At 39.3% G+C, this 12,201-nt stretch overlaps 2 non-coding genes across 2 annotated transcripts; both read right to left on the bottom strand.

Annotated features, from left to right (window-relative positions):
- Nucleotides 1-908: 908 nt before the first annotated feature.
- Nucleotides 909-1,016, bottom strand: LOC130971600 (small nucleolar RNA R71). The gene has a single exon (XR_009082811.1). It is a non-coding gene; the product is annotated as a small nucleolar RNA R71 (small nucleolar RNA).
- Nucleotides 1,017-11,178: 10,162 nt separating this feature from the next.
- LOC130971399 (small nucleolar RNA R71) lies at nt 11,179-11,286 on the bottom strand. The gene has a single exon (XR_009082620.1). It is a non-coding gene; the product is annotated as a small nucleolar RNA R71 (small nucleolar RNA).
- Between the last annotated feature and the right edge of the window lie 915 nt (nt 11,287-12,201).

Genomic DNA, 12,201 nt, shown 5'->3' with positions numbered 1-12,201 from the left:
TTCAAAACCACCTAACTACTTTTCTCTCTCTAATTTTCGAAAATTACCTCCCTCTTTTTCAAAATTATTTTTTAAACTAATTGTTTCAAATTTTAATTTTAATTTTATTCCTTTTCTTAATTTTCAAATTTTAACTTTAATATTTTTCTTTTATTTTAGTTAATTTTCGAAAACTCTTCTCTCTCATCTCTTTCTATTTATTTATTCATTTACTAACACTTCTCTTCATCTTAAAATTCGAACCCCCTCTTCCTCTCTGAGTTCAAATTTTCCTCTTTTCCTTCTTCTATTCTTTTCTTCTTCTAATAACATAAAAGAATCTTTTTTCTGTGGTAAAGAGGATCCCTATTATTATTTTCTGTTCCCTTTTTTTTCATATGAGCAGGAGCAAGGACAAGGACATTCTTGTTGAAGCAGATCCTGAACCTGAAAGGACTCTGAAGAGGAAACTAAGAAAAGCTAAATTACAACAATCCAGAGACAACCTTACAGAAATTTTTGAAAAGGAAGAGGAGGTGGCAGCCGAAAATAATAATGCAAGGAGAATGCTTGGTGATTATACTACACCTACTTCCAAGTTTGATGGAAGAAGCATCTCAATCCCTGCCATTGGAGCAAACAATTTTGAGCTGAAACCTCAACTAGTTGCTCTAATGCAATAGAACTGCGAGTTCAATGGACTTCCATCAGAAGATCCCTATCAGTTTTTAACTGAGTTCTTGCAGATCTGTGAGACTGTTAAGATTAATGGAGTAGATCCTGAAGTCTATAGGCTCATGCTTTTCCCTTTTGCTATAAGAGACAAAGATAGAACATGGTTGGACTCACAACCTAAAGATAGCCTGGACTCCTGGGATAAGCTGGTCACGGCCTTCTTGGCTAAGTTCTTTCCTCCTCAAAAGCTGAGCAAGCTTAGAGTGGATGTTCAAACCTTTAAACAAAAAGATGGTGAATCCCTCTATGAAGCTTGGAAAAGATACAAGCAGATAACCAAAAGGTGTCCTTCTGACATGCTTTCAGAGTGGACCATTTTGGATATATTCTATTATGGTCTATCTGAGTTCTCTAAGATGTCATTAGACCATTCTGCAGGTGAATCCATTCACCTAAAGAAAACACCTGCAGAAGCTCAAGAACTCATTGACATTGTTGCAAATAAGCAATTCATGTACACTTCTGAGAGGAATTCTATGAGTGATGGGACGCCTCAGAGGAAGGGAGTTCTTGAAATTGATGCTCTGAATGCCATATTGGCTCAGAACAAAATGTTGACTCAGCAAGTCAACATGATTTCTCAAAGTCTGAAAGGATGGCAAAATGCATCCAACAGTACTAAAGAGGCATCTTCTGAAGAAGAAGCTTATGATCCTGAGAACCCTGCAATGGCAGAGGTGAATTACATGGGTGAACCCTATGGGAACACCTATAACTCCTCATGGAGAAATCATCCAAATTTCTCATGGAAGGATCAACAAAAGCCCCAACAAGGCTTTAATAATGGTGGAAGAAACATGCTTAGCAATAACAAGCCTTTTCCATCATCTTCTCAGCAACAGACAGAGCTTTCTGAGTAGAGCTTCTCTAGCTTAGCAATCATAGTCTCTGATCTGTCTAAGGCCACTTTAAGTTTCATGAGTGAAACAAGGTCATCCAACAGAAATTTGGAGGCACAAGTAGGCCAGCTGAGTAAGAAAATCACTGAAACCCCTCCTAGTACTCTCCCAAGCAATACATAAGAGAATCCAAAAAGAGAGTGCAAGGCCATTGATATAATCAATATGGCCGAATGCATAAAGGAGGAGAAGGACATGAATCCCAGTGAGGAAGACCTCCTGGGATGTCCTCTGAACAAAAAGGAGTTCCAAACTGAGGAACCTAAGGAATCTGAGGCTCACCAAGAGACCATAGAGATTCCATTGAACCTCCTTTTACCATTCATGAGCTCTGAGAACTATTCTTCCTCTGAAGAGGATGAAGATGTAACTGGAGAGCAAGTTGCTCAATATCTAGGAGCCATCATGAAGCTGAATGCCAAGTTGTTTGGTAATGAGACTTGGGAAGGTGAATCTCCCTTGCTCATTAGTGAACTAGATACATGGGTTCAGCAAACTCTACCTCAAAAGAAATAAGATCCTGGTAAATTCTTGATATCCTATACCATAGGCATCATGACCTTTAAGAAGGCTCTGTGTGACCTGGGGTCAGGTATAAATCTTATGCCACTCTCTGTAATGGAGAAACTGGGGATCTTTGAGGTACAAGATGCAAGAATCTCATTAGAGATGGCAGACAAATCAATAAAACAAGCTTATGGATTGGTAGAGGATGTGTTGGTAAAGGTTAAAGGCCTTTACATCCCTGCTAATTTCATAATCTTAGACACTGGGAAGGATGAGAATGAATCCATCATTCTTGGAAGACCCTTCCTAGCCACAGCAAAAGCTGTGATTGATGTTGACAGAGGTGAACTAGTCTTTCAATTGAATGGGGACTACCTTGTGTTTAAAGCTCAAGGTTATCCTTCTGTAAACATGGAGAGGAAGCACGAAAAGCTTCTCTCAATACAGAGTCAAACAAAGCCCCCACAATCAAACTCTAAGTTTGGTGTTGGAAGGCCACAACCAACTCTAAGTTTGGTGTTGACCCCCCACATTCAAACTCTAAGTTTGGTGTTGGGAGGTCCCAACAATGCTCTGAACATCTGTGAAGCTCCATGAGAGCTCACTGTCAAGCTATTGACATTAAAGAAGTGCTTATTGGGAGGCAACCCGATTTTTATTTATCTATATTTCTATTATTCTTTTATGTTTTATTAGGTTTATGATCATGTGGAGTCACAAAACAATAGCAAAAATTAAAAACAGAATAAAAAACAGCAGAAGAAAAAGCACACCCTGGAAGAAGAGCTTACTGGCGTTTAAACGCCAGTAAGGAGCATCTGACTGGCGTTCAACGCCAGAACAGAGCATCAAGCTGGCGTTGAACGCCAGAAACAAGCAGCAATCTGGCGTTTAAACGCTAGGATTGCACCCTCAGGAGAGCTAGCGTTAAACGCCAGAAACAAGCATGGAAGTGGCGTTCAACGACAGAAACATGCTGCAGATTGGCATTGAACGCCTAAAACAAGCATAGAAGTGGCGTTTAACACCAGAAACATGCTACAGTCTGGCGTTAAATGCCAGGATTGCATACAAAGGGCATTTTACACGCCTAAAGGGTGCAAGGATGAGAAATCCTTGACACCTCAAGATCTGTGGACCCCACAGGATCACCTTAGGATCTGTGGACCCCACAGGATCACCTTAGGATCTGTGGACCCCACAGGATCCCCACCTACCTTCTCCCTCTCTCTCACACTGATGAGCGAATAATTTATAGGCTTTTTGGCATTGTTTTTAGTATGTTTTTAGTATATCTTAGTTAGTTTTTATTACATTTTCATTAGTTTTTAGTTAAAATTCACTTTTCTAGGCTTTACTATGAGTTAGTGTTTTTTTCTGTGATTTCAGATATTTTCTGGCTGAAATTGAGGGACCTGAGCAAAAATCTGATTTAGAGGCTGAAAATGACTGCAGATGCTGTTGGATTCTGACCTCCCTGCACTCGAAGTGGATTTTCTGGAGCTACAGAAGCATAATTGGCGCGATCTCAATTGCATTGGAAAGTAGACATCATGGGCTTTCCAGCAATGTATAATAGTCCATACTTTGCCCGAGATTTGATGGCTCAAACTGGCGTTGCAAATCAGCTTCAGAATTCCCAGCGTTTAATGCCGGAACTGGCACAAAAATTGGAGTTAAACGCCCAAACTGGCATAAAAGCTGGCGTTTAACTCCAGAAAAAGTCTCTACACATGAAAGCTTCAATGCTCAGCCCAAGCACACACCAAGTGGACCCCGGAAGTGGATTTTTACGTCATTTACTCATTTCTGTATACCCTAGGTTACTAGTTCACTATTAATAGGACCTTTTGATATTGTATCTGTACCTCATGACAATTTACACGTTTCTCATTGTATCTTCTACATCATGAGTCTCTAAACCCTATGGTTGGGGGTGAGGATCTCTGCTGTGTCTTGATGGATTAATGCAATTACTACAGTTTTTCATTCAATCACGCTTGCTTCTATTCTAAGATATCACTTGTTCCTAAACTTGATGAATGTGATGATCTGTGACACTCATCATCATTCTCACCTATGAACGTGTGCCTGACAACCACCTCCGTTCTACCTTAGATTGAGTAGATATCTCTTGGATTCCTTAATCAGAATCTTCGTGGTATAAGCTAGAATTGATGGCGGCATTCAAGAGAATCCGGAAGGTCTAAACCTTGTCTGTGGTATTCTGAGTAGGATTCATGGATTGAATGACTGTGACGAGCTTCAAACTCCTGAAGGCTGGGCGTTAGTGACAGACGCAAAAGAATCACTGGATTCTATTCCAACCTGATTGAGAACCGACAGATGATTAGCCGTGCTGTGACAGAGCGCGTTGAACATTTTCACTGAGAGGATGGGAGGTAGCCATTGACAACAGTGAAACCCTACATACAGCTTGCCATGGAAGGAGTCTTGCGTGCATGAAGAAGAAGACAGTAGGAAAGCAGAGATTCAGAAGATAGAGCATCTCCAAAACCTCAACCTGTTCTCCATTACTGCAAAACAAGTATTTATTTCATGTTCTTTTACTTTTTACAATCAACCCTGATAATTATTGATATCCTGACTAAGAGTTACAAGATAACCATAGCTTGCTTCAAGCCGACAATCTCCGTGGGATCGACCCTTACTCACGTAAGGTATTACTTGGACGACCCAGTGCACTTGCTGGTTAGTTGTGCGGAATTGCAAAAGTGTGATTGCAATTTCGTGCACCACACACCTTCTCATAACACTCTTCCTCAAACATCATTCACCACTCACATCCATCCACTCTTCCCCATAAACCCCACCTACCTTCAAATTCAAAATCTCTTTCCCACCCAAACCCACCCTACATGACCGAACCATAAACCCCTCTCCATCCACTATATACACCCCTCCACACTTCCTCATTTTCACACAACATTACCCTGTCTTTTCCCCCTTGGCCGAAACCTACACCACTCTCCATCTCCTCCATCTCTTCTTATTCTTCATCTATTCTTTCTTCTTTTAATTTGCTCGAGGGCAAGCAACATTCTAAGTTTGGTGTGGTAAAAGCATAGCTTTTTTGTTTTTCCATAACCATTTATGGCACCTAAGACCAGAGAAGCCTCTAGAAAGAGGAAAGGGAAGACAAAAGCTTCCATCTCCGAGTCATGGGAGATGGAGAGATTCATCTCAAGGGTCCATAGCTTAGTAATAGAGCATTTGACTGCACATCAAGAGAGCCCACTCATGGACCTCAACAAGAGCATGAGGAATTCCCTCATCAAGAAATCCCTAAGATACCTCAGGGGATACATTTTCCTCCACACAATTATTGGGAGTAACTAAGGATAGGAGCACCAAAATCACTAGGGATCAAGCAACAGAGGCAAGGAAGAGACATAGAGGAGCTCAAGAGCACCTTTGATTCTTTAAGAGGAAGACGCTACCCTCACTAAAGTGGACTCATTCCTTAATCTCATTGCTCCTTTGTTTATGTTTGTGTCTTTATTACATGATCATTAGTGTCTAGTGTCTATGTCTTAAGGCTATGAATAATTCCATGAATCCTTCACCTTTCTTAAATGAAAAATGTTTTTAATACAAAAGAACAAGAAGTACATAAATTACGAAATTGTCCTTGAAATTAGTTTAATTATATTGATGTGGTGACAATACTTTTTATTTTCTGAATGAATACTTAAACAGTGCATATTTTTTATCTTGTTGTTTATGAATGTTAAAATTGTTGGCTCTTGAAAGAATGATGAACAAGAAAAATGTTATTGATGATCTGAAAAATCATGAAATTGATTCTTGAAGCAAGAAAAAGCAGTGAATAACAAAAGTTTGCGAAAAAAAAAGCGGCGAAAAAAATAAAAGAAAAAGAAAAAGCAAGCAGAAAAAGCTAATAGCCCTTAAAACCAAAAGGCAAGGGTAAAAAGGATCCAAGGCTTTGAGCATCAATGGATAGGAGGGCCCAAGGAAATAAATCCAGGTCTAAACGGTTAAATCAAGCTGTCCCTAACCATGTGCTTGTGGCATGCAGGTCCAAGTGAAAAGCTTGAGACTGAGTGGTTAAAGTCGTGATCCAAAACAAAAAAGAGTGTGCTTAAGAGCTCTGGACACCTCTATCTGGAGACTTTAGCAAAGCTGAGTCACAATTTGAAAAGGTTCACCCAGTCATGTGTCTGTGGCATTTATGTAACCGGTGGTAATACTGGAAAACAAAGTGCTTAGGGCCACGGCCAAGACTCATAAAAGTAGCTGTGTTCAAGAATCAACATACTAAACTAAGAGAATCAATAACACTATCTGAACTCTGAGTTTCTATGGATGCCAATCATTCTAAACTTAAAAGGATAAAGTGAGATGCCAAAACTGTTCAGAAGCAAAAAGCTACAAGTCCCGCTCATCTAATTAGAACTAATATTCATTGATGTTTTGAGATTTATAGTATATTCTCTTCTTTTTATCCTAATTGATTTTCAGTTGCTTGGGGACAAGCAACAATTTAAGTTTGGTGTTGTGATGAGCGGATAATTTATACGCTTTTTGGCATTATTTTTAGGTAGCTTTTTAGTAGGATCTAGCTACTTTTAGGGATGTTTTTATTAGTTTTTATGAAAAATTCACATTTCTAGACTTTACTTTGAGTTTGTGTGTTTTTCTGTGATTTCAGGTATTTTCTGGCTGAAATTGAGGGACCTGAGCAAAAATCTGATTTAGGCTGACAGAGGACTGCTGTTGTTGTTGGATTCTGACCTCCCTGCACTCGAAATGGATTTGCTGGAGCTAAAGAACTCCAAATGGCGCGCTCTCAACGGCGTTGGAAAGTAGACATTCAGAGCTTTCCAGAAATATATAATAGTCTATACTTTGTTTGCGTTTAGATGACGCAAACTAGCGTTCAACGTCAGTCCCATGCTGCATTCTTGAGTAAAACACCAGAAACACGTCACAAACCAGAGTTAAACGCCAAAAACACGTTACAACTTGGCGTTTAACTCCAAGAGAAGCCCGTGCACGTGTAAAGCTCAAGCTCAGCCCAAGCACACACCAAAGTGGGCCCTGGAAGTGGATTTCTGCACTTAGACTTATTTCTATAAACCCTAGTGGCTAGTTTAGTATAAATAGAACTTTTTACTATTGTACTAGGGTCAGTCTTTTTACCAAGTCACTTTTCCCTTATTTTCAATTTCATATCACATTTTGGGGGCTGGCCATTCGGCCATGCCTGGACCTTCATCACTTATGTATTTTCAACGGTGGAGTTTCTACACACCATAGATTAACGGTGTGGAGCTCTGCTGTTTGATGACAAGTCATCTTAGCCTAGTTTTACTAGTCTTTTTCTTTGTTTTCATTTAGTTTTATGCACTTTCTTAAGCCATAAGTAAGTGATGAGCGGATAATATGTACGCTTTTTGACATTGTTTTTAGTATGTTTTTAGTAGTTTTAGTTTAGTTTTTATTATATTTTTATTAGTTTTTAATTAAAATTCACTTTTCTGGACTTTACTATGAGTTTGTGTGTTTTTCTGTGATTTCAGGTATTTTCTGGCTGAAATTGAGGGACCTGAGCAAAAACCTGATCCAGAGACTCAAAAGGACTGCAGATGCTGTTGGATTCTGACCTCTCTGCACTCGAAGTGGATTTTCTGGAGCTACAGAAGCCCAATTGGCGCGCTCTCAACGGCATTGGAAAGTAGACATCCTGGGCTTTCCAGCAATATATAATAGTCCATACTTTGCCCAAGATTTGATGGCCCAAACCGGCGTTCAAAGTCACCTCAAGAAATTCCAGCGTTAAACGCCGGAACTGGCACCTAATTGGGAGTTAAACGCCCAAACTGGCACTAAAGCTGGCGTTTAACTCCAAGGAGAGTCTCTACACGAAATTTCTTCATGCTCAGCCCAAACACACACCAAGTGGGCCCGGAAGTGGATTTTTATGACATTTACTCATCTCTGTACACCCTAGGCTACTAGTTTTCTATAAGTAGGACCTTTTACTATTGTATTATCATCTTCGGACATCTAGTTCTTAGATCAGATCTTGGTTCTTCTGGTTCCCTCTCTGGGCCGAAACCAATGATCACTTTGTTCTTATGTATTTTCAACGGTGGAGTTTCTACACACCATAGATTAAGGTGTGGAGCTCTGCTGTACCTCGAGTATTAATGCAATTACTATTGTTCTTCCATTCAATTCCGCTTGTTCTTTATCCAAGATATCACTTGTTCTTCAACTTGATGAAGGTGATGATTGACGCCCATCACCATTCTCACCCATGAACAAAGTGACTGACAACCACTCTTGTTCTACAAGCATCTGAGGCTTAGTGAATATCTCTTGGATTCTTTAATCGGAATCTTCGTGGTATAGGCAGGACCTGATGGCAGCATTCAAGAGAATCCGGAAGGTCTAACCTTGTTTGTGGTATTCTGAGTAGGATTCAATGATTGAATGACTGTGACGTGCTTCAAACCTGTAACCTACTGGGCGTTAGTGACAGACGCAAAAGAGTGATTCTATTCCGGTAGGGGAGGGAACCAAACCGGTGATTGGCAGCACTGTGACAGAGTGTGTGCATTAGCTTTCACTGCGCGGATGGGAGGTAGCTACTGACAACAGTGAAACCCTACACGAGCTTGCCATGGAAAGGAGTAAGAAGGATTGGATGAAGACAGTAGGAAAGCAGAGAGACGGAAGGGAAGGCATCTTCATACACTTGTCTGAAGCTCTTACACCAATGATGTACATAAGTATCCCTATCCTTATCTTTTATGTTATTTTCGTTCATCACCATATACATCTGAGTTTGCCTGACTGAGATTTACAAGGTGACCATAGCTTGCTTCATACCACCAATCTCCGTGGGATCGACCCTTACTCGCGTAAGGTTTATTACTTGGACGACCCAGTGCACTTGCTGGTTAGTTGTGCGAAGTTGTAGTGATCACAATTTCGTGCACCAAGTTTTTGGCGCCGTTGCCGGGGATTGTTCTTGTGTATGGACAACTGACGGTTCATCTTGTTGCTTAGATTAGGTATTATTTTTCTTCAGAGTTCTTAAGAATGAATTCTAGTGTTTCAAGGTGATGTTCTTATCATCACCAAAGCTGATTGATCATCATCAATTTAGCTCTTGAATGCAATGTCCTGCTGAAGCTTAGCCGGCCATGTCTAATTCCTTTAGACTAAAGCTTTAGACTAACATTGCATGATTCCTGGAATTCTCATTAAGAATTTTGATACCTTTATTTTCCTTTTCACTTAATTTTCAAAAAAAACCAAAAAAATTACAAAATCATAAAAACCAAAAATATTTTATGTTTCTTGCATAAGTTTAGTGTCTCATCCTAAGTTTGGTGTCAAATGCATGTTTTTGTTATAATTTTCGAATCCATGCATATATTTCTTTGTTTTGATCTTTGAATTCTATTGACTTGAAGCATTTTGTGTGTCTCATATGCATTCTCATAGTGTTAGTGTCAGTAGTATACAAACTGCTAAGTTTGGTGTCTTGCATGCATTGTTAATTGATTCCTTTTGCATTTTGATTATTAAAAATCCAAAAATATTTTTAATTTGTGTCTTTTCAAGTCAATGATACAAAGAATTGAAGATTCAGAACATACTGCAGAGGAATTACACAGAAAAAGCTGGGCATTCAAAAATGCCCAGTGAAGAAGACAGACTGGCGTTTAAACGCCAGCCAGGGTGCCTGGATGGGCGTTTAACGCCCAAAAGGGTAGTAGTTTGGGCGTTAAACGCCAGAATGTGCACATTCTGGGCGTTCAACGCCAGGATGGTGCTAGGGGAAGATTTTGTTTTCAAAATCAAATTTTTTCAAGTTTTCAAAGTTTTTCAAAATCAAATCTTTTTCAAATCATATCTTTTCAATCAAATGTTTTCAAAATCAATTTCTTTCCTCTTTCAAAGATACTTACTAACAATTAATGATTTGATTGAACATTTTTTGCCTTGAGGAAGGTTTTATGTTTGAATCATATCTTTTCTTGTTAGGCAAGTCATTAATTTTTAAAATCAAATCTTTTTAAAATTGTTTTCAAATCATATCTTTTAAAATTGTTTTCAAATCATATCTTTTCAATCATATCTTTTTAAAACCATAATTTTTCAATCACATCTTTTTCAAAATAAGTTTTCAATCATATCTTTTTGATTTCTAATTTCAAATCTTTTTCAAAAATCACTTGATTCTTTTTCTATTCTTAGTTTTTGAGAATCAATTAGTGTTTTTCAAAATGTTTTCAAAATATTTTACTTAAATTTTCGAAAATTACTTCCCTTCTTCTCACATCCTTCTACTTTTGGACTAACACTATCCCTTAATGCAAAATTCGAACTCCATCTTCTTTGATAAGTTCGAATTTTTTACTTCTGTCTTCTATTCCTCTTCTTCCACTGACACCTCAAGGAATCTCTATACTGTGACATAGAGGATTCCATACTTTCTTGTTTTCTTCTCTTTCATATGAGCAGGAGCAGAGACAAAGGCATTCTTGTTGAAGCTGACCCTGAACCCGAAAGAACCTTGAAGAGAAAGCTAAGAGAAGCCAAAGCACAACTCTCTTTAGAGGACCTGACCGAATTCTTCAAAGAAGAAGAAGACATGGCAGCCGAAAACAACAACAATGCCAACAATGCAAGGAAGGTGCTGGGTGACTTTACTGCACCTACTCCTGATTTCTATGGGAGAAGCATCTCTATCCCTGCCATTGGAGCAAACAACTTTGAGCTTAAGCCTCAATTAGTTTCTCTAATGCAACAGAATTGCAAGTTCCATGGACTTCCATTGGAAGATCCTCATCAGTTTTTAGCTGAATTCTTGCAAATCTGTGACACTGTCAAGACTAATGGGATTGACCCTGAGGTCTACAGACTAATGCTATTCCCTTTTGCTGTAAGAGACAGAGCTAGGACATGGTTGGACTCCCAACCTAAAGAAAGCCTGGACTCTTGGGAAAAGCTAATCAATGCCTTCTTGGCAAAGTTCTTTCCACCTCAAAAATTGAGTAAGCTTAGAGTGGAAGTCCAAACCTTCAGACAGAAGGAAGGAGAATCCCTCTATGAAGCTTGGGAAAGATACAAACAATTAATCAGAAAATGTCCTTCTGACATGCTTTCTGAATGGAGCATCATAGGTATTTTCTATGATGGTCTATCTGAACTATCCAAGATGTCTTTGGATAGCTCTGCTGGAGGATCTCTTCATCTGAAGAAGACGCCTACAGAAGCTCAAGAGCTAATTGAAATGGTTGCAAATAACCAATTCATGTACACTTCTGAAAGAAATCCTGTGAACAATGGGACTAGTCAGAAGAAAGGAGTTTTTGAGATTGACACTCTGAATGCCATATTGGCTCAGAACAAGATATTAACTCAACAAGTCAATTTGATTTCTCAAAGTCTGTCTGGAATGCAAAATGCACCAAGCAGTACTAAGGAAGCTTCATCTGAGGAAGAAGCCTATGATCCTGAGAACCCTTCAATGGAAGAGGTGAATTACCTAGGAGAACCCTATGGAAACACCTACAATTCTTCATGGAGAAATCACCCCAATTTCTCATGGAAGAATCAAGAGAGACCTCAACAAGGTTTCAATAACAATAATGGTGGAAGAAACAGGCTTAGCAATAGCAAGCCTTTTCCATCATCTTCTCAGCAACAGACAGAGAGTTCTAAGCAGAACACTTCTGACTTAGCAACAATGGTCTCTGATCTAATAAAGACCACTCAAAGTTTCATGAATGAAACAAGGTCCTCCATCAGAAATTTGGAAGGACAAGTGGGTCAGCTGAGCAAGAAAGTTACTGAACTCCCTCCTAGCACTCTCCCAAGTAATACAGAAGAAAATCCAAAAGGAGAGTGCAAAGCCATAGACATGGCCGAATATGGAGAGGAAAGAGAGGAGGTGGACGCCACTGAGGAAGACCTCAATGGGCGTGCACCAACCTCCTCTAAATTCCCCAATGAGGAACAATGGGAATCTGAGGCTCAAAATGAGACCATAGAGATTCCATTGGACTTACTTCTGCCA

Source organism: Arachis stenosperma, chromosome 3 (assembly GCF_014773155.1).
Source record: "Arachis stenosperma cultivar V10309 chromosome 3, arast.V10309.gnm1.PFL2, whole genome shotgun sequence".
Lineage (NCBI taxonomy): Eukaryota > Viridiplantae > Streptophyta > Magnoliopsida > Fabales > Fabaceae > Arachis > Arachis stenosperma.
Note: the sequence above shows the minus strand (reverse complement) of the source record. Positions and strands in the feature narration are given on the sequence as shown.